We start from the raw sequence: 24,801 nt of genomic DNA, 5'->3' as shown, positions 1-24,801 counted from the left end.
CATCATGAAATGAAATGAAATTTAAACTTCAATCGCTGCGCGATAACATATAATATAAAGCATGGTTGAAATAACTATCTACTATATACGAGTATTTCATATATCTAATAAAATACCTATAAGCTACTTTCAATAACGTCAACCGTGACCAGAGATTATGTTATAGAAGGTTATAGAAAATTCAGGAGGGTAGCGAGAAATAGCATGTTATTCTTCAACCAAAAATCTAACGAAATTAAGAAACCATATCCAGCGTCTAGCAAAGTCTAAGTATTGATGGCGCTTAGATACTGATGCTTCAGGTATGTATGAAAATTGTACAATTTTATTATCAAAAAATTATTGAAACGATCCAGAGGAACTAAAGGGTAATAAATGTCCCCGAAGTAAATAATCACTCGAAGAGACGCTTTAAGAGAAGATTTGGGAGCCACCTCTTAAAAGCAAAGTATTTACTCCTTTAGATGGCCAGGAGAAATATTGCTTTGAACCCAATTTAAAAAAATCCAGGTTGGCTATAAATGCTGCCTATTCAGGAGGGATGGCTCTGACTGTAGAAAGGATTAAAGGAAAGTGATTAGATTTTTTTAAACAAAGCTTCAAGCATAGCAGTCTATAGCAAAGCAGTCCTGGCAGAGAAGGATAGTATGTCTCCGACTAGGAGTACATTCACATTTGATAGGACCTCTAGTGCGAACAATGAGAACGAAGCCAGAATGAAAGTGGAAAGAAATTTGTTACCTATTTAGAAAATCCCTTATCTCACGATTCTCTGCGGGAATGGAGGGAACGACAAACCACGCATTTCTCAAAAGGTTCATTCCACACAAGAGCGTATTTGGATGGCGCCTTTTGAAATGAGATCTAATTAATTCAACCACTAACGAGCTTTCGAACAGCAGGTATAAAGAGTTAGCTACTAATGTTTGGCAGCTTCAAATCTTTGATTAAAAGGAAGGCGATGAAGGAATTGAAAAAGATTTTAAATCAAGTGATGAGTACTCTCCATCTTTTTGATTAGTTCATTCCCCAAGTATCCCGTTAATTCAGGGTGCAATTCTGAAATAATACGGCTTTTAATAAGAAAATATTAACCCATTAAATGGATTTGATATCCCTACTTATATTCAATTACTCCGAAGCTAACATATGTAATATTAGGCAAGCTTTCATCAGTCAATAAGACAAAGAATGTTATTATCCCGGCATTATTATATAGGTTTAGGCAGATATAGATATATATTTTGGTTTGGAAACTTGGTAAGCACTTACGCGGTCTTTATATAAACTTATTATACTGATTTTAGACATTTATTGGTAATTTTATGCAAGCACTTTCAGCATTAATTCCTTAATTCAAATTTTTTAATTCAAAAAAAGTAATTAATTCAAAACTAAGCGTGTCAGCTTTTTAAATTTCATAGGAAAATGTTAAGGGTATGCTGCAATTTGTTGCCAGAATAATCATTTACCACCACTGTAGGCTCTAAATTAGGTGATTAACTTCAAAACCGAGTTCAAAATTAGCCTTTCACAAAAAGACATGATATAAAACCGTCAATAATCTGGACTTTCGTTACTCTCTGAGACTTGAAGAGGAAATTAGAGTTTGGAATCATTCATTATTTTATACCTACTGAAATCATGTGTTGGACGGTCCCTGATGATAATTACCTTTAACGTAACACAAGAACTTCCTATTGTATTGCTTTCATTATTTCCTTCTTCAACTCTTTGTAATTTCTGCCTGCTTCGATGCTGTCTGAAAACTCTATAATCTTACTTCCTCTCCCCGCTTACTCAATATTCTCTCCTCTCTCACAATTTTACGCATTACACTAACTTTAAATATTCCTACAACCACCCATTCAGCCGTAATAATATCGTTTTAATAGCTGAAAAGGTGGTTTTCAGCCTGAATCTAAGTGATTTTAATCTTATAGAAGAAGAAGATTCATGACGGGGACGCTGAGTAATGATATGAATAAAATATTAGCAAAGAATTTAATATGTAGCATGGTGCTTCAAGGATGTGAGTCCTGGTTTTTGAGAAAAGAGGATGACCATATATTGGAGGCTTTAGAGAATGGGGTGTGGCGTAGACTGGAGAAAATATGTTGGACAGAAAAGAAAAAAGCTGAGGTTCTATATAGGGTATCCAAAGAGAGGAAGTTGCTGAGAGAAATTCGAAAAAGGCGGAGAAAGTGGTTGGAGTAAATATTAAATGGCAGTGGTATGCTGAAGGCCATGATAGAAGGAAGAACGTTGGGAAATCAGGGTAGAGAAAGGAAGAGAGTGGGCTTTTTAGCCAGAACGAAGGCAGACAGAAATTATGAAGAAGTGAATAAATAAAAAGGAAGACCTAACGATTCTTAGGAATAAATATTCACCAGCGACTACTTAAAATCAAAACGCATGTAAAATGGGTATAATACCTAGATATATTAGTTTTTTACAAGTTAACGTATCAAATAAGTATTCAAATTCATCCGTATTTCGTTCTGAGTATTCTTTGCTTTCCAGACGCAAAGAAACTTCCTAATTAACTATTTATGGCAGTTCCTTTCAATATATTATTGACCAACTACCATTTTTCCTATTTACTGCAGAAATTAATGAGGCATATTTTTAAATGAAATAAATCTACATCTACACAATACCGTCCAGCCGCCGATTAGGGTTCTTGGCAGGCGGTGCTCGTGCACCATAAGTGTCATTCATGCATAAATATTAGTTTATGCATGCATATGAAAATATTTAAGCTAATATACAAAACACTCCTGCAAATACATGCCTGTAAACATCATGTAAGAATTCGTGTTTATGGCTTAGTCATTTAATTCTAATCTTTAATTTAAGGTAAGTTAAACGATGGTTCACGATCTTAACTTATCAAGTATTTCCATGTTATAGCAAAATATGGGATGTCAAAAGGATTCTTTCGATATTATACACTTGAACTTTATTTTTCGATTTTCCGGGATAACTTTGTGAATTTTATGAGCTGGCCTATTGCTATTTATTCTATCTATTGAGCTCCTTCGGCCTCTTTTCTCAATCTTCGACTGACATTTACGTAGTAATTCGTGTGAATGGACTCATTTCAGCATTGAAGTTCCTTCTTTTTTTATTTAACCATTAGGACTACTCCCGTGATGAAAGTATGTCATATACTACTAGAATTGTAGGATTACTCATAAATCCGTTGTTCGCCGTTTCCAATGGGATATACTGAGTGGATTTAATGTTGAAGGTTTAAGCTTACTTAACTGAATACGAATTGTTACCAGATATCCAGTCCGGTGGCGAGGGATTTATTCAAAAAGCTTCTCCTCTCTGAATTGAGTCATTTACAAGTTATCATTCCGCGAGTAATTTAAAATTTCAAATTTTTGCAGTTAAATGGAGGAATATAGATTTTCCGTCAAAGTAATGCAACATTTCTCAATGCATTCAATTTATATGATAAATTAAGTAATTAATAGAAGCATAATACCAGCGGAGTTGACCGTAGTGCACTACTAATATTAATATCAAAATCAGTTACTTTAATTAGATAGATAAATGCTTATAAACCAGTCTATACAAGGCCCCTTTATGTAAAAGCTTTACGAGATCGGAAGATTGGTATCCATCGTCATAAGTTGAATAATGAATTGAATTTAAAATCTGGATGAATTTACCGCTAATAAAATTTAGGATGGATATTAACTCATTTGGTTATTGATTTAATTTTGGCAGGAAAAAGGGGATGGAATATTTGCCAAATTGCAGGACAATTCAATTTATTATTGTGGGTGTCAGTTTGTTTCTGGTTAAATGAAGATAGGAAATGTAGGTTTTTTCAGTGTGTGTCCATCCGAAACCTACTTCAAACTTTAAACTACCGATTGATAAAAGTTAATTGGTTCCTCAATCGGAGTACCGCATTGAGTGGATGGTTTGATCAGCCAAAATCACCAGATGGTTTATATCCGGAAATAGGTGTGGACATGTCATCTATCACGGGCAGGATATCGCAGTCCCAGGGTTCCATAAACTCCGGTATTCGTGTATCTAGTAATCAAGGTGCAACCCTGGTTTCGAACAGTTTTAACACACCATTGGGTCCTCAGTGATTTTCTGCCGTCTCTTCCTTTAATGCTTTCCAATTACTTCTCATGAGATTATTATCCATCCTTCTTCTCTACTGCTCCTCTCTTAATATGAGTACACCTCCATGAGAGTGAGGAAAGATTGTTATTTTCCGTACAACCCTGCCTACTAATCACCTTACCATCCCCTGGTTATTTTCTTATTTAACTTATCCTTTTTATTCTTTCCGTGAGATGTGTCTTTATGTATTGTTGGTTGTTATTAAAATGCAATTGTTGTCCCTAAGAGCTATCTTGGACGGCTGCGAATTTGAAATACTGCTTCACTGGTGACGTTTTAGCAATTTTCAAACCAGTGACGATAATTATAATCTTTTAAATTAATAATAACAATGAAAGCAATTAATGCCTCAATAATTCCCTTTAAGTAAGCATATGTTCTCAATATGCATTCAAAAGACTCCAATTTACCTTGGCTATCGTTCTTACATTGCATTTAAAGAACAAATTGAGTAGCTTCAGGCGTGATGTGGTGGAAGTCAAACATAATGAATAATTGATCGAAGCACTTTTCCACTGGATAATTTTTTTTACGACCGGGTTCCGATGTATTGCATTGAAGTTACTTGATGATGATGTAATACATCGAAACCCGGTCGTAAACTTAAAAAAATGAATCGAGTGGGCTTGGATCAGTTGTACATTTAAAGAATTTTTGCGTCAAAAAGGCTTTGTTTATGCTGTATGAGTTGCATCCAACTCAAGTGATGTCTTTCACCAAAAAAAGAAACAAAAACAGACGCGAAACTTAATGATAAAAAAACGATCGATTTAAGCAAATATGATTCAACGAAATTTGAAAACTTCTCTAGAATTGAGCATTTTCCCTAACTCATTTAAAATTTTTCACGGTTCTCGAAATAATGCTTTAGGTACCTAACCTCTTCCTGCTGAACCTTATAAAAAGAATTGATTCATTCGCTAAATTTAAGCCATTATTACACAATTTAGGACTAATGTGTTTAATGTATGGATCAAAATAACCTAGAACTAAAGGACATATAACAGCATAATTTGGCGATTTGGTAACGCAATTACGTACAAAAATTCATAATATTAAATTCTGTTCAAATTTTAATGATTAAGATCAATTTATTTGAGGAGTTGAACGCTATATAATCAATTTAATGCGTAGAGTGGCTAAAAACGACTATTACAAGGGATCACACCTCAAAAAGCCGGCTGCAATTTAAAATGAAAAGACATTTACTCAAAGAGAAATCACATCAGGAGTGGCGAATTGGGGAGCAGAGGGGATTGGGAGAAAGAAGGGAACTGAGAGGGAAGGGATGAAAAAAAAAACACTCCGGCCCTTCATTTCTTTCCTTCAGCGTAAGACCCCCCTCCCAAACACACACACACATACACATCCAAACGCACCGGCCCCAAAGTCTCTCTCTCCTACCCACCGACTTAAACGTTTCGGGAGGCAGTGTAACACGTCTTTGAACCTTAAATCACTGCCCGACCACTTCTATCGCTCGACTGAAATTCGAATAGGAAGGGATTTCCCTTTTTCCTTTTTTTTATTTTCTATTTCCAGATCCTCCACTATTCTCCCTCATTCGCCTCACTTTTCTTCCCTTTCCTTCTCTTTCTCTTTTCCTTTTGGGTAGTCCGCGGAATGCGCCAAGGGTGGGAATACACGGGGGAGGGCGGGCAAAAGGATGCGAAAGGGTGAGAAGTGGTGGGAGTGGATGATATGGAGGTGGAAAGGGGTTTCGTCCGGTGATAGGAAAGGGGTAGGCGGCGGAAGGATTTCGCGAGGGAAAAGAGTAGGGTCAGTCTCGACTGACGAACTCCCTGCAAATCGAATTCCGCGGATAATCCAATCCGTTTGTATCAAGAGGAAGGACACGGGGAAAAGAGTGAAGAGGCATTTTTCCCTCTTCGTCCCCGCACCTTCCTCCCTCCCCCACCAACATCTCTCCCCGCTACGCCACTTGACCAAGCGAGAAACACCAGGATGCAAGCCCGTCGAAACGGAAGACACACGTCCGGCGAAGGTCAGTATAAATTCAACGGGGGAAACAAAGGGTCAACTCAGGTTTAAAGCAATGTACGTAATCGGATTTCTCTGAGGCAATTCCTACTCGGGGGAGGATGCTCGGGGACAAAGGTATGAAAGGATACGGCTATTGTGAAAACTATTAAACCTAGAGCGTAATTTCCTGGGTAAAAGGTTCTTAAAATAAACTGAGAATCGCAAAAAAAGCCACAGTTTGCCATAAATCTAAAATGTAGGTCAGGAGTACGTTAGAAATGTAAGTGAAAGATGCGGTTCTTAATTAATGAAATGGAAAAGTTCCTCATCATAAGAGAAGTAGCTTGTTTTTTCTCAGGTCTGTCGATAAATCAAAATAAAAAAAGAGTTTCATCTAGATCCAGACGATACCCAAATATTTTATTCACATCTGAATAGAACAAATTTTCGAGTTTTAAAAATTCTTCAAATATTCCAATTCTAATCCAGAAATCAATTTAAAATAATAGTGCAAATAAATCTTAATATTTTTGATAAAATAAAAGAGGCATTATTTTGACAAATATATATATGCATTTTAAGTGGGTCAAGGTATTCCGGGGGTATAGCGTTGAATACTGACCGGAGGGTCCTGGGTTCGATTTCCAGGCAAGTCTGGTGCGTGGACACCAGCAGCCCCACCCAAGCTATGTGATTTTTCAGGTGCCAGATCTTCCTGGGAAACCATACCTGGCTCAGAGAAAAGTACTGGCCCCCTACCCTGATGTGTGAATTTCACACGCCGTCGGGCTTAGTACTGAGTGAACTCCACCATCACCTACCAAACCGACCTATGGGGTGATTACTGTGTTTATGGGTTTTTTTATCTATTTTAACTGGAAATTGTATTTAACTTGTTGTGACAGATTCACCCTTAGCACATGGACACCTTTACATTTTAATGGATTTGAATTAGATTTCTCAGAGAGATCTTACGTCATTTTTCTTATTATTCTTATTTCAATTCACCCTAATTAACTTTCTTGCCTTTTATAATTCGTTCTTACTATTCTCAGGCGGAATTCCCTCATTTGAAATATATTTTACGTTGATCGAGCCCCTAGCGGAAAATGTAGCCGGGAATTATTCAAACCTTGATCCGTAATAAAGGAAAAATTCGTTTTAAATTATCCCATTTCAAAATCATTTTAATATGCTCGACCTTCTAACTCAGAAAACATTTCTTCTCCAATCTTGCTTGTAAATAATTTCTTTCATATCGGTCACTATTGAAATCAATTTTTACTATGAAATGTTCCACACAGCCTGATTGAAGTGTATATTTTATGTATAAATCAGTCATGTCTATTCGAGGCTTACTGAGGGAAGGAAGACTTCTGGTGACGTATTCGTCTGTACATTTTTCATTCCACGAATAGGATGATTGTTTAATTCTAAGCGCGTGTAATCAAATAATCTGAATATTTGGTGTAAAACCTAGTTAAATTTCTACACTCATTTTATCGGAAAAAACTGAGTTTCGACTACGCATTAATAGGAATGTACGTGAATATGATCGACGAGATTTGTGTTTTCCGTTCAAAGTTATATTTTTAATCAAATTGAATTATTGTTCCCAAAAATATTGAATCCGATTTTCACTGCGGTTTAAATCGTCTATGTATGGCTAGATGTACATGTATCGGTTAAATATTGAGGATCTGCGAAATGGTTGGTGTGTTTATTGGTGGTTCCTAGGAAGTCATACTCCTTGGCTTTAATGAAATTCAACATTAACATTGCCTGTATGCCCGTTACTTATTTGTGAACGGCTGTCTCCTCGAGTTAAAAAATTCTGCAGGATACTTGGTGGTCTTTGCACAAGTGCGACTATTTTTTTAAGTCAGCACGATAACTAGTGTTCTTCCTTGGAAAAAAATAATGAAATTAATAATTATGTATAAAGGTACCCCATTTAAAGACTTTCTGAATCCGCTACTAATTTCATCTGCATTCTATCAGTGAAATCACCATTACCAATCACTCACAATTATTTCGAGTCAACTTAGTGCTATCTCCCTTTATGCCATATATATCTTTACCGGAAAAATTTTCTGGGACCTGTTTAGACAGTTTTTAGCGTGCATCTTCTATCATGTCCTCTAAACAAAGAAAATGGGTGCACAAGGTGGCATTGAGCATTCGTCACGAAGCCTTAATTTGCATCGAGAGCCACATTTTCAGTTCCCATGTAAAGTCCTTAAAAATAAATTCGAAATGTGGAAACCTTTGAGAGGACTCGCCTCGGACTGTTTCTCTTCCCTCTTTGATGCTTCTTTTTTACCTTTATGCTCGAGCATGCAACTTTTTTCGAGTGTCACAAATGTATGTTGATTCGTTTGTTAGTGCTCTCGTGAAGGAATACTTCATTTAGTGCTCGCTGTCTCCATCCCCTCGATTCCAATTTATTCGATTCGATTCACTCATGTTACTCTCTTCGCATTAGAAGAACAATAGAGAAGCAATTACTCAGAAAGGGTTTTTTTCCTACGGAGAAATATTTTGGCAGCTGTGGTGAAGGGGGATGGATAGCAATTAACTCCCTCGAAGTTGTTTTCCTGCAACGGAAAGGAATGATGGACGGTGAGCGAAAGGAGAATTCCATGCCGTTTGGGTTACTTTTGAACTTAATGCTCCAACAGAAAAAAAACTCTTTAGACCGCATATAATTTTCCCATTGGTAAATTTCTATCAATTTTCTCCAGTATCATTACTCTGGAGGATTCAAATTAAATGCGTATCCACAGATTTCATTTGCGCAAAATTTGCGCTGTTGTCGCTAAAATGTAATTCTTGAAAGAAAATGGAAAAAGTCATGCTGGTAATGCACTGAATTTGGTTAGTATTATCAATAAATGGATAATATTTTGCTCGCAGATCGTTGAATGCGGAAATAAAAATAAGGAATACTTTTTTGAGTAATAAATAAACCTTTAAAATATTAGAAAACTGGATATGGTATACTTATTTACTTAAGTACAAAATTTACAAAAATGTATGCCCAAAATTACTGGGTAATAATTTTGTTGCTTCGATGGGCCTATTTTAATTGCCGAAAACAAATTTGAATGCATATAAATTCACCCAAGGCGTTTGGAAAAGATTTAAACGCCACCTGAATAATTGTTTTTCCAAGCATTGTTATTGAAACTTAAACTGTAGAGTTTTGTCCAAAAACAACTTTTTTCATATCGGTAATGAAAATATATTTTATCAATATATGATCCCTCTCCCAATTCCGGAGCGTTCTCGATCGATCCGAATGCGGCGCCAACGACGTAAGTTAGCATAAACGCTCGATCATTTTGTGTAGACGGCATTCGACATTCCCCCCTTTATCATATTATTCATGAGATATCCAGCCACCGCTGTATTCGTACAATAATAACTCAGCGTGGTCATTGTGCAAGGGCATGGGCGCATCTGACCCACGGTTATTGCATAAAATTTTCCAAAGCTACCTCCCATAGGTGAAATTCATATTTGACTTAATAAAAGTGAAGTGTGAGCTCCCATAAGGCAAGCAATGGTATGATTAAGAGTGCAGGATTTAACGGCTAAGAGGAAATTAAATGGGTGGAATGAGTTTCACGGCCGCGATGGAAATATTAAAAGCATGATCCTTATGGATAAAAAAAATTAGATGGAAGCATCCCCGGAACGTAGTGATAATCAATTTTAAAATAGAAATCGGGCTCCCGAAGACAAATTAAATGGCTTTTTCGTCCTTCTTTCTACATATTTTTCGACCGCTGCCACAATATACTTCATCTCCACCTATATCTCACTCTGCCATTTTCTTGTCTCCTAAATTCATTTCCTTTGCCCTATCTCAACACTAAATATCATAATTCCTACCTGTTAGAAAGTTTCTTCTAAGTTTAAGGCTATCATTAATTTTTAACTCGAATGTGAACTGCCTCGTGTATTCACAACTGTGGTGTTCAAACGCGGGAACTCTGTTCACGTAAGCGTCATGGTTGGTGTTCGGAAAATATCTACCCAGCTACTCCATAGTGAAGGAATAGATTAATTAAATTGGTTTCTTTAATTTATTTCTATATTTTCGTAACAATTTCTCACTGGAAGTGAATCGGACATCAACACGACGTACTTTGATATCATGCGTGATACTTGACATCTCTTGACTGATGCAATCAGTGGTGCACTGTCAAAGAGGTAAGTTCATAATTTAAATTATTTTTAACGGATACGGATGTTTTCGAGTTTATTCCTTATGAGCATTAGTTTTCAAAACAGCTTTGTAAAAAGAATACGTACCTACCTGCGGTTCTTAATTCTTTGTCACTGCTCACTGAGCTGAGGCTGGTAGAATGGCATATTATTTTTCTACACAAGCGATAGTAGAATTTAAACCTATCTAGTACTATTCTACGGGCACTGAGTGATATAAATAGATGTTTTAATGAAGTATTACTCACTAAAAATGGTGATTCCTTTTGTAGTAGATAATATGCAACTGAATTACGTTTTAATTGAGATCCACGTCGCTCTTTTTATCAAATTGTAACTCAATTAATGTCATCGTTGTTCCTTTATTGAAATGCTATAGAAAGATACGCTTTGGGCAATCATTAGAAGGACATTTCAGATCAAATCCCTATTTCTTACAATATTATATCTGTTGTGTATACTATGGGTCTACTTGGTTAGAAATAGCTAAATATTTGTAATTTTACTGTAGTTTCCGCCATAATAAGGAATAAATTTGATTGAGTCAATTCTCGCTGTTTTTTCAGATGATTTTCTGAACTCTGCGTTTCATGTGTAAACTGCCGGTCATTATATTTGATATTTTTAGGATCTCCATTGAAAAATAAAATAAATTCACTAAAATATGGTAGCTATTTCATGGTTAAATTTACTCATTTTCAGATGATTGCTCAGAATGGCCGTAGGTGCATGTATCTTTTATGTTTTTACATTCGACCGTATTCTGATTTCCGTAGTTTTCATCGCACTTCCTATGTGTGATACCGCTACATGACCTTTTAAAGCATGTGGAGTCTTTTGAAATAGTTAATTACATCTCAAAATTAATTAATGAACACAGTGGAGTACGTTTTCAATTGTTTCACATTTGTTAGGTGCTAGTGGCGTATTTTTGATACAATCTCTTTCGTTGAGTCAAAATTACATATCAATTTCTTTTTCTAGTTAATTAAATTTCCTTAAAAAATTCTTCTCGCGCTTACGTGCACATTTGTCCATCGCTTATAAGTATATAAATAGCCTTTAAAAATTAGTGATGTATGGGAAAACATGAAATTCATGCACAACTTATAGACCAATATATATATAAACAGATTTTTTGGAACTACTGCAACATACTATCTGCCTTCTTCTAGCTATGCGAGTTGTTTCTGCCCTTCGGTGTTATGCTTCTCACGTACGATCTCATTCTATATTCTATCGGCTTTCCCTCCCCTCACGAATGCCATCATTCCCTGCAGCTGCCTGGTGTGTTTTGTTTATTTTTAATACCTTGTTTCAAACTCATCCTCTCGGATGTTTGTAGATGATTCGTTTCTGCGTTCATTTTTTCGCTGCGCCCATTTCCTCTACTTTATCTCCTCCCCCTCCCACTCTCACTCTGTCCAAGGTCTGAATTAACTATAGCATTTTTTTTAAAGTAATTCAACCAACCCAGTAAAACATTTAAATTGGACGAGGATCATATTTTTATTGGAACTTTATAGGATACATTTTCTCCTAGGAAATCTGTCAATAATGACAGTAAAATTATTGTAAACATTTTATGATTGTCAGAAACTCCTCTTTCAGGTCATTTATTCGGATAGTGAAAAGGGCGTTCTAATGATTTTATGTAACTAACTGACGATATAGCTTTTAGTTCTCTGTAAGTCGCAGGAGTGATCAGATTAGTCTTATTTTCAAATTTTAGGGCATCCTTGTCTCCCGTTAAATTTTCTAGCTCACTCATTTCACTTTTGTGTATTTGGTCAGGGCGCACTAATATGGTTCTATAAACTCTTTGTTAAATAAAAACTTTGATATACATTTATCAATTACATTTTCTCAATGAATCTGTTTCTTTCGTTGAATTATTGCATTTTGGAACATTATTTATGCTGTATTGACTTATCATTTTGTTCAGTGTAATAAAAAATCCTTTTCCTCTATTAATTTTTTATTTTAGTGCTGTCATATTTCTGACAGGTTTTTAAAGTTTCCAATGAACAATTCCCTTTTTATGTCGAAATATCATTGTAAAGTATTCCTAAATATCTTTTACATTTTTCAAAGCTATATGATTATTATGAAAAATCTTATAGCTATTTTACCAGTTAATATGAAGTACGCATGTGCCATTTAATGGAGCCATAGTATCCCAGGAAAATTAAATTCTCAGCTAACATAAATAGATGGATATATATATATATATATATATATATATATATATATATATATATATATATATATATATATATATATATATGTATATGTGTATATATATATATACATATGTATATATATATATAGATATATATATATATATATATATATGTATATACATATATATACATATGTATATATATACATATATGTATATATATATATATATAGAATAGCAACATTTAAAAGGACACTCACACGGTAAATTGGTCTTTTCTCCTCCACTCCGGACCAGAAGAAGGCCTCACCTCCCAAGACATATCCCTACTTTCACCCCCATACCCCAGAACACCCCAGTTTTATCTCCTCCCCAAAATACACAAACCCAACATGCCCTGTCGTCCTGTAGTTTCCAGTTACAATTCTCCCACCGAAAGAATCTCCGCATTCCTTGACCACCACCTACAACCACTTGTACTCTCCTTGCCCTCCTTCACGAAAGACACATACCACTTCCTCAACCGTCTAAATTCTGCCTCTATTCCCCCCACACTCAGCCTACTTATGGCCACCATCGACGATACCTCACTTTACACTTCTATTCCCTATGCAGAAGGTTTATCCTCCCTCAGGCATTATCTTTCTCTACGCCCCCTACCCCAGCGCCCCTCGAAGGAATTTCTACTCAATCTTGCCACTTTCGTCCTAACTAAAAATGCATTCGCTTTCCAAAATTGTTTTTACCTACAGACAAAAGGCACAGCGATGGGAACGAGGATGGCACCTTCACACGCCAATCTCTTCATGGGCCATCTCGAAGACACTTTCCTGTCACAGCAACCCTTCCAACCTCTTCTGGGTCTGCTGCATGTACGATATTTTTATTCGCTGTACACATGGCTCTGATTCTCTCAACAATTTCTTATCCGCCTTAAATTCATCTTTCACTGTTAAATTCACCTCTTCCATTTCGGACTCCACCATCACCTTTCTTGACACAGACATTTCACTTCAAAACAACAAATTCACTACTTCAGTACACATCAAAGCCACTAACCATCAGCAATACCTACACCACACTAGCTGTCATCCTCAATACACGAAACGCTCGATTCCTAACTCTCTTTCTATCCGCGGACACCGAATTTGCAACACCACAGCCACTCTCAACAAATACCTTGACAATCTACATCTTGCACTCCTCAAACGCGGTTACCCAGAAAAGTTACTACAAAATAAAATCCTTCGCTCCACCCGACCACACACACCACAATATAACAAGCCTACATCTGACGCAGGATTCACTCAACCTTTGCACCACCTATTTCCCCGGATCACACAGACTGAAAACTCTCCTTAAAGATTTGTTTCCAATTTTACATGACAATGACGCGACCTCATCCTTACTACCCCAATGCCCATCTATCACATACAGACGACCCCCCCAATCTCAAAAACCTTCTGAGATCCACCAACCCTTTGGCGCCCCCCCCGTGACAAATTTCCCAATATTTCCCCAACTTGCAACCGCCCCCGATGTAAAACCTGTCATCTTATTATGCCTACTCCCCTCTCCCTATATCCCCTCATTGCCCTCTCACCTCGTTCCCACGCTAATTGCCTCTCAAAAAATATTATTTATCTTTTATCATGCAAACATTGCACTTCCTTTTACATAGGCGAATGAATTACCCCCTTATCCATCCGAATGAATAATCACCGGTACTCCTGCAATTTTGCCTCACTCTCTTCTCTTCCTATCCCTTCACACGCCAATTCCCATAACCTTTCATTCGACCAGTGTTTTGCTCTCAGCATCCTAGAATCCCTACCTGATTCAGCCACCAATATAGAGGTGAGAACTCGTGAATCCGCCTACATATTAGCTTTCCGTTCTTTCAAAATTCCCACCCTTAACCACCATATTTAATTTCCCTCCTAGCTTTCCCTCCACACCTCCCCTGCCCGCCCATACCTCTTTCCCCTTTCCACAACAACAGCATATTTTCAGTCTCTCTTGAAGAAGGCCTCTGAGAGAGCCGAAAGCTCGAACAATTTACCGTGGGAGTGTCCTTTTAAATGATGCTATTCTATTCTATTTGTGTTATATTGTGTCAGCCCATTATTGTGCCGCTCGTGTGAGTATTTCCGTACAATCGTTATATATATGTATATGTATATATATATATATATATATATATATATATATATTCACGTCCGTGAGTCTTTCAAAAAGTGTTATATATATATATATATATATATATATATATATATATATATATATATATATGTATATGTATATATATATATATATATATATATATATATATATAACACTTTTTGAAAGACTCACGGACGTGAATAATAATGTATAACACTTAGCACTAGTGGACACAGACAAAAACACAGAAACACACAAAAAAAGAGACTCACTATTTTTCGAATTTTCGGTGGTCGTTGCCACCTTTATCAAGGAGGAGAGGGACAGAACTGAAGGGAATACGAGGGCTGGAGCGATGGATGGAAGGGGAAGGTGGGGAATGAATTCCGAAGGGACGGGTTTGGAGGGGCAGCGTTAGAAGGGTGGGGAAAATGTAGAAGGTGATGGGGGTGGAAGGGGGATGAAAATATAATTAGAACAGGGTAATTAGTGCCTAATATTGATTCCTGGCCAGTTCCAGGACTCCAAAAGCCAGATGAAGGATTGCTCTAGTGTTTTCAGTTTCAGAGGAGGATCAGAGGTTGGGAGGGATGCTATGATGGATACACTATAGCATTTATCAAAGGGAGTGTTGTGTTCGGAGGCGTGTTTGGGGATAGGGAGCATGTCAATTAAGGAAGACACGTTAAAATATTTAGTCGTTTACACATATCGTGTACTCCATTGGTACATTTATACGTTTTTCTCCTGCTAAAATCAGTCCTAGACTTGTCAGGAGGTGCTATATCTTGATTAAAGTGTAATTTTCATGGTTTCTTTTGACAACATTTGTTAATTATGTTCTCCTTTTTAATGTTATGGTATTCACGAGTTCAACGTATTGATAACAAAGTATTATCTTATTCAAATGTATACTATTGTTCAGAACAAATTTACAGCCATTATTTACCATGTGGTAGACTTTTTGGTATGACTTTACCAGGTGTTGGTGTGGTCATGTGTGTAATGTTTGATAATTGGGAGGAAATTTAGTGATTCATTTAAAATACATAGTATTGGTGCTCTACGATGGTTACGTCCTAATTCATTATAAAACTTAGCTACTTGTTACAAACGTCTCATTCAAATGTTTGAAGTAGTCTCACCATCTCTTTCAGTGTTCGATTTCATTAAGAGAAGTAATCTATAAATGATTACAAATGATGATAAATAATGATGATGATGAATAAAACTCCTTTGGAAATAAGTTAGTGTGGAGAAAAAAAAGTGCTCTGTTCTAACTGTGCCATTCTCTCACACCTTAACACTCAGTCTAATGAGTGCCCATTCAAGGCTCCAATAATATATGCACCCATACATCCAACTACCTAATCTCTACAGACGTAAATATATTAACCGACGACTAATTGCGAGTAGAAAGAATACCTGACATATGGCGCCGACTAGACGGTAGTAGTGGAAGTAATATTTTTATGCATTTTTGTCAAAAATATATTTTCGTCATTCAGAAGTGGCATTTTCGTGCAAGTATTTAGGGCAGTACTTGTATTCAGGGAGGTTAGGAATCGTTTTTTAATGTTAGAATGAGTGGAGGGAAATCGAGCAATCGTATTAGCCGAATTTTGGCAATAGTTCTTTTGGGGCAGATGTAAGCTCTTCCCGGCGCGTGAAGAGGTGTAGATGGAGTATATACTCTGATACATTTACTAATTCCGGGGGCTGGAGCCTTACTCTTCTAAGCCGATGTAAATGTAACAGTTTTGGGTTGATTCCAAGGAAAAAAAATTAAGATGTTATGGGTGCTTTTTGAAGAAAATTAGAACTTGTTTACGAAGCATGTCTTATTCTAAATCCTTTTTTATTCATTTAGCATGCCCTATTGTGTTTGATTTTTTTATGTTTCAATACGCGATTGTGTATTGTCTTATGGTACCTATGGATGGTATAATACACGTCTTATTTGGCGTGTATTATATCTTTATTAGGAATAATATCTTAATATGAATTCCGTTTTAAAAATTAATTATCCATAATTTTAATTAACCTCTACGAGTTTGTATTATTATTAGCATTTTTCCGTTTAGGGTAGTTTATGGATGGACTCTTCCTGAAAAACAATAATTTTCTTTACCTCCTCATACAAATCCGACCCTACAATAAACTCTTCTTCATTTCCGCAAAAATGCTTTTCCCTACTCCATCCTTAATCACTGAATGTTCTCCCTTCTATCACAGTCTTCAACATTCCATTCCAAATTAAAATGCTCTGCATTCATCTTTCCGTCCTCATTTGCATTTCTCCCAATAGTTTTTCCCCTCCTCCGCCACAACTGGCACTTTCCTGATTGTTTTCCTTTCTATCCAATTCAACTTTTCCATCAAACTCCACACCGACATTTAAATAGCCTCCAATCTACCCTATACAACTTGTTTCGCTATAATTTTCGTACAAAACTACTCTCCTTAGCAAAGTTCTAACAATTCTTTTTTTAACATTCATATTCGTCTCTGTATCAAGTCATATTGTGAATTAGGAAAGAGCAATTGCATTAAGGAGATATTTATTGATGATATGCTGCTGCAGGATGTAAGAGCAGCGCGAAAAATAGTAGTAATAGCGTCCATATTGATCCACCTGGAAGTTGATGCTGTGCATCGCGATTAGGTAAGAATGTCATTTTGTTTAATGAACCCTTAAACCTTAGTCTTATGAGAGAAAAGTATTTATTAGAGAAAGGAGTTCTTAAACTTTAAATTATTACTCGAGCTCTGAAGGGACTCTCAGACGTTCAATCTAGATTACCTGTAGTGCGGAACAGACCTGTACACAATAAGGTGGAGGAATCAAGCTTCCTCAAATGAGTGGGTAAATGTAAGGGGGTCATAATCACTAATGAAGGGGTGTCGTATAAGGGTCGGGTGTCAGAAAGGAAATTATAGTGCTAAGAGCTCTTTGAAAACCTTACATGTAGTAAACCACAGGTAAGGGATAGGTGACGAGCAATTGATTATAGGTGGATAAATAATCCCCTCATCTCGTACAATAAAAAGTGATCATGGGTTTTTTGTAAAAGTTTCTAAGGATCAAGATTTCGAATTGCATGAACATTTTGGAACAGTCTACTTAAACTCATGGACTGAAATGATTGCCGCAATGCAATTTTACACAAATGTATCAACCGCTCGCCTAGTAACTTTATTTTTGCTCGGTTTTATGTAAAATTTCTATCATTAAACGTGACACTTTCTTAAAATATTTTACTATGCCAAAATAAAATTATTGTGAATAACTGATCGTGGTACTTTTCCACTGGATAAAATTTTATTTTACGACCGGGTTTCGATGTATTACATCATCATCACCTGATTATGATGTAATACATCGAAACCCGATCGTAAAATAAAATTTTATGAAGTGGAAAAATGCTACGATCAGTTATTCATTATGTTCGACTTCCACCACATCACGCCACAAGCTACTGAATTTGTTGAACTTATTGTATTGTGTTCATTTTTGGAATGATACGCCCGTTACGCATATACCCAGTGTTTAACAAATACATCATCAGAAACCTGGCTGGAAATATAAATGAGGTGAATTGTGACATAACCTAGCTGATTTTTCAAAGTCAATCCGCTAATGGTGTTGCCTATTTTTTAACATTAATTTCAATTCTTTCCCACTATTTCAAATGACAGAACTAATTTTTAATTTTGAAGAGCACCATTACTAGAATATTTGAGTCAATATAGCTACGTAATAGCCAACTATTTCAGCATTATGATTTTTTAAATCTTAAAGCATTACTGCGACCCTTGTACAAAATTCGCTCTCTGTTTTTTAAGGTTAGCTTAAGTCAAATCGAGGAGTTCAACACGTCAATCTCATTTTAGCTTGATTTATCGAACAGATTCCAGTCAACTTAAAGCTTTGAGGCCAAAAACATCCTTCCTTCAGATCTTAAAAGTGTAAGATTATATGTAGCATAATGTTACCCATTCCCACTCATCTGGTTACTCAGTTTCAAAAGAACTATCCCTCTTTGTTTTTCCATGAACTGGCAAGTTTTTCATTAACTTCAAGTATGACACTTTCTTTCATTTATGCAAACTTGTGCACGGAAATTTAAAATTATTCATGAGTTAACTAGCCTTGAAAACCTAATGTAAGGGGAAATTTTAGGAACGGTCAATAATATACAATTAAAGGTCCTAAGCGTGGTGTTTCAAATTCCAACATCGTTTTAAACATTTGTCATTACCAAATCTCAATCCCCTCAAGACGAAAGGTATTTATTAATATTATTTTATGCTACTGTTTCAGAGGTAATGACCCGCACTGTTTTCCTCTGCTACAAATGCGTTACGTTAATCAGATCTCCGACGAATCCCACATCTCCGGCCTCACCTCCATTGTCGGTAACGACAGACAAACACTGCATGCAGCTACAGCAACGTACGAATACCTCTACTTGCATCTGTTTGCTTCTCAAACACTTTGACTCTACCGCTCGACCCTAAACACCGTCCGAACGCAGGTCTCCTCTTACCTTCCTCCTCGCCCTCTCCCGCCATCACATTTCCCTTTCCAGCCGGTCCCGCTACCGACCCTCCAGCCCCGCCTGCACTTCCTTCCTACGCTGATTCCATCACCGACACCCCCTTTGTACACCCAGCATCTCCCCGATCCCTACCCACCTAAAACGACCTCTCCCCACCCCAGAAATTCCCTTTACTTCACTACAAAGCTAGTATCGGAAGTGTTGACAGGCACTAATTAGGGCTCGAGCAATTTGGATTAATTAATTTCCCCAACTGCCATCACGTGGAGCTGAGAGCGCCCATCTTCTATTTCCTTCGCTGGCCCTCTCCGCCTCCAATTCCCTTCCGTTACGGTAGCTGTCATCTAACGACCCAGGAGAGCGATGGGGAATGGGGTTTTCTTGCCGTTTCTTCCTCTTTATTCATGCCGCCGATTTGACGATAAAATCCGTCGGGAGGCGCCTCCTATCCGGCGAGTGATTTTATTTTAGGCGCATTGTATTAAATTGCCCCGTAGTCTCTTTTTAAGGTTTTTCAGTCGACGGCGATTATGATCAAATCCAGAGATTTTCTCGACATGTTCAATAAGGTGGTGAGCATTGCGCGTTTCAATACTAATTATGGAAATTTATTTAAAATTAGCTTTCGTGTAGAAGGTTTTGACTGCTTCCAACCCGACAGCCGTTGTTGTGCATTAAAAGGGGTGCACGAGTTTTTTTATTAAAAGGGGTAATGGCACAGTGTGTCTATTCCCTGTTCCTAGCTCTTTTCAGGCTAATTATTTTTCCTTTGGCTAAGAAAATATGTCTGTCCTTTGTCTCTGTCTCTGTCTCAATTGGCTTCATCAATAAGGAAATAGGCCCCTTAAAAGGCGTCTCGTATTCCAACCCTTTGTACATCGTATTATTTTTTGCCCTTAATTATCGTTTTGGGGAGAAAATAAAAGAAAGGGAAGCCCGCTAAAGGTTATTTTCACTGCCAAGTCCCATCGTACTTTGAGAAAAAATTAATTGACGCATTCTCACTGAAGACGTCAATAGCGTTTCAAGTTACTAATTAGTATCTCAAATGAATGGGTACACAAAATTCGTACTATATTTTTAAATAAGCATAAACTGAGATGTTGTTCCCGGAGAATTCGCTAGACACGTTTTCACTAAGGATTTAATGGGTAACGTAATTTTCCTTCAAATCCAAAAGAATAATGAAATATTTCTCCCATAACAAAAGGCTGAGCAGTACATAAATATATTATGACTGATATTACACAATATACAAAAAGTCATCCAGTTTCAATGCCCTAATCAATAATAATAGAAGTAGGAGATATGAGTGATGAATAATTAACATTGAAGATGAGAGTAGAGTGGATGTAATGGTAGAAAGTTTCATCAATTTTCCATTTCAATTTTTTTTCGAGTTTTTGAATAGACATTTTATATTCATTCAGTCGCATTTTTGGTTGTTTGGAAAAAGTTGGTTTTATTTAACAATGTCCTCTTTTATTCCTATTTTAGTTCCTTATCACTTGCAGCCATTGCATTGTAAAGCGTGCTTATTATAGATTTGGAAGTTTTAAGGAATAAATCCTTCGGGTATTAATTCAGAAATGATAAATTTTTCATTTTTTAAATGCATAGCATGTCATGAAACGCATATTTAATCCAATGACTTTCGTATTTATAGCGAAAAAAAATTCCTATTCCGATTTATCAGCCGAAATAGCAGTGCAGTACTTGGAGATTGCTTTGGAAATAATGAAGAATATTGAACGGAGAGACAAAGGGAGGAATTTTTAATTCCTATACCTAATGTGGTAAAAACTATCATGAGACCGAATGATCCCATCGCAAAATGTCCCGTTCGCCGCTTGCTCATGTGATTAAGTTACATTGGTTTGGATGTTGAGCTTGAAGCATAATGCTACTGAAAGTTAAACGAGTGCAGGCATTGTTTCAAGGCATTGATTTTGGAGGAGATGAAAGTTATTTAATTTAAATTAAAATGTTCTAATTCTAAAATATAGAGTAATAATAAATTTCGAAACTGGAAGAAAATAGACGTCCGAGCAGACAAAAAAGATCCGAACCCATTTATCCTCACCCTAGAGTCTGGTTGGTAACATTTTGAGTAATTCGTCTGATAATCATCAGCCAAAATTTTAAGTTACTTAAATTTTTCCGGCGGAAATATTTCTCGGTTTTGTGAAGAAGAGTTACTCTCCCAGGTAATCTCCTTCAAGATAATCTAATGGAAAACAATCGGAAACGATTAAAAATCGAATTCATTTTGCAAGTTAAAATTTGAAAATGAAAATGAGAGAGTCATCGGTTTTTTCACTGGATAGAAAAAAAATTATTTGCCAACGACATTGATTTCTAGTGCGTAATATGAAGTTAAAGGAGTTAAAAATGTATGAAAAATATATTTTTATTGCAAAAAAAGTTTTTTATTAATAAAATACGTAATATACTTTATTTGGCAGGGGAGATAAACTTGTTCAAAAAGATAAGAAGTACAGTACATTTGATCGCAAATGTTGAGTCTCAGGCCATATCACTGTAGAATGTTTCTATACGAATCTCGTATTCCAAAGTATGGGGGGAATAAAATATCTACAATTCTCTAACTCACTATTTATTAATCACACGTTTAGCTTTCGTGCGGGGTTATAGGTGACTTTTTTCTACCATTTTTTCGCATATTTTGACAGTATAATTTGAGGATTTTTTGTATAATATAAAATTGAATATATTTGCAATTTTCCTTAAAGTAAGGATATCTTTACAAAAACCACATGCTCCATTTTGGTATTGATAATATCTGATAATTTTCATTTTCAAGCTTTGCGTAACACAACGAGTACGATTTCTCAATTATTATTTTGCACTATTTCCTAAATTAAAAAAAAATAAATTGCTTAGCGCGTGGCCTTTTTAAAAATGAAAAATCCTTAAATGTTATTATTAATATTCACAAATAAATGCATTAATTTATCTGATTAATTAATATTACTGATTAGTATTTACTATGCATTTATTAACTGATATATCAATCCTACTCATGCCATCATTTACTTTACTTATGCAGTAAAACTGAATATTTGTTTTTTGTGAAATTAATTAAACTTATACATCTAATAAAAAAGTTCATTGAGAGCAAATTGATGATCATTTTAATGGAATTTTTTAGAAACGGATTCTTCGGATTTAGTTTTTATTTGCACCCGAAGGTGGTGATACACAATTGGAATTAGCTTAAAAGAGACTGGCCCACATTATTTCTTTAGCTACCGGTCAGTTGGGCAAAGAGAATTTTTAACGAAACGTATTGACCAGCAACTGTTTTATTTCTAAGCTTCACCTACCCTAGGACACATGAACTCAGGTGTGCCCAGAAATACGTAAAGGCATCCTAAACACTCTAATATTACAAAAAGGTTTGTAGCAAAATAAAAATATAATAAAAATTCCTAATTTCTTATTATTCAGAATAACGTTGGAATATTAATCATATATTGTGGATTAACCGGAGGAATTGATGAACATGAAATGAGAGGTCAAAAATCGTTCCATTTGATTTGCTCAAAAAGCACTTGAATTAAGTATAACAGGCAGGGTGCTGCTCAAGTCACACTATGTGCTAGCACAAAGCTATCGTTTGTATTTTTGAGTACCACGGGAAATATTTCATCTCAATTCCCTTTGAATAAGTTAGGCCCTCCATAATAAAATGCGAAATAAAATAAATAATACTGCCTCGTTAAATTTCAATTTTAACTACGTTCCTTTCCCAATACTTCGTTCGATCAAGTCGTTATTTCAACCAAATACTAGACGAATATTTCAATTTCTGCCTCTAAATCTGATTGCAGCAAGTAATCCTTTAGATAATGTTGAACAATGGGATAAATCAACCAAAATAACGATTTGATATTTAGCGATAATTTTTCGGACATAATTTATTCATTCAATACAGAAAGATTAACCATAAATAATACAGGGATTATCACTGTGTTTTAGGTTTAGTCAGGCGCATTTTTGTTGCAGGCATTTGAAATATATAACGAAAAAAGATATGGAACACATTAAAACTGCTAAAAAATATACATAAATAGTAGTTATATTACCCATATTAAAGGCGACATACATATTTCTATTTTTAAGAGCTCTTTTCCTTACGCAAGGCGTGAGTGTGCTATCTTAAGTCGATACTATCTCTAACGCGTGCTAACACCAGGGCCCGTCCAATGTAATTTACATTGCGTAGCTATCGTCAAACCCCAACTACTCAATGGTGGGAAAATAGCATGAATATCGCGGTTTTGTAATGTTTTTGCCTAAATTAGTACTAAATGCGTCTGCATAAGCCACAAGTAACAGTCAACACTGAATCCGCCATCCGCAATCTCCACTCACAGTCCTTGCCAACAGGCGATTAATACGCCAATTCTCTTCGGAGCAAAATTGATACGGGCGAGTAAAGCTGCGAGGTGAATGACATCATGAGCGGAAAAACATTTGCCATATTCTAGATGAGCTTTACCTCAAGTGATCCCTGAACTAGCGCATTAGGAAGACCGGGTGATGCGGGCTTAATCGATTATGGCGTCACTTCTTCGCAGCATCCATACAGCATTGCCCGTTGGCAATGAGCGCGTAGGAAGACAGTACTGGCGGTAACCTTAACGTAAGTTAGTAAGTAAGTCTTAGGAAATCTTGCTCACTGTGCGTATATCGGTATGACGAGGTAAAAAATTTGTTTGGAGACAGATAACACACAATTATCATGAATACTTTTGTAAAATCACCGTGTTCAGTTATAATAACCATCCTTTAAACCCCGAAAATACTAAAACATGGTCAGCACATGGAAATTAGTGGTTGAATTTTACTGAGGAAGTGTACTTTTTGCTTGAAGAGTGAAGTGAAATAATGCGTTGCGGGTGAAATGCAAGGAATTTGGAAACACAAAAAAAATCTTTGAAAGAGGACAGGTCATGACCTTTTATAAAGCTTTTGGTGCTTTTACTATCGAGGGAACTTCAGCCCGTTCCTTTAGCTAAAGGCGGTTTGTCACAGAATTTATCAGCGACGGATACCTTTTCCCTCTGAGCGTGTGCATGTAAAAGGCGTCGTCTGTTGTCAAATTTTGCCGTAGCCTTTGGCACAAGTAGGCGATGAGTTATTATTGAAACTAGTGAATGCATTGGAGGAATTTCACGTAATACATATCGGGTGAAAAGGATGGATCCCCACGGCACCCATCTAAAACATGGACGACGATTACTTCTGTAAAGTTTCCCTTTCTTATGATAAATATAAAAGCAGGAGTAAATACAATTTATCCCATTAGTAAAGCCTTAACAATGCGTACAGGTATATTTCAATATTTTATTTCTAATATTGGTATTGAATGGGCACACAGGCAAATTACAGCTATATTTCTAACCCTCCTCTACTGCGATGTAACGTAATCCCATAATAAGCCCTTCTTCATTTCGGTATAGATTTTTCCTCGCCACCTCATTTCAATTATTTCCT

Source organism: Hetaerina americana, unplaced genomic scaffold, assembly GCF_022747635.1.
Source record: "Hetaerina americana unplaced genomic scaffold, ioHetAmer1.1.p SCAF_74, whole genome shotgun sequence".
NCBI classification, from domain to species: domain Eukaryota; kingdom Metazoa; phylum Arthropoda; class Insecta; order Odonata; family Calopterygidae; genus Hetaerina; species Hetaerina americana.
This window is presented reverse-complemented; position numbering follows the sequence as displayed.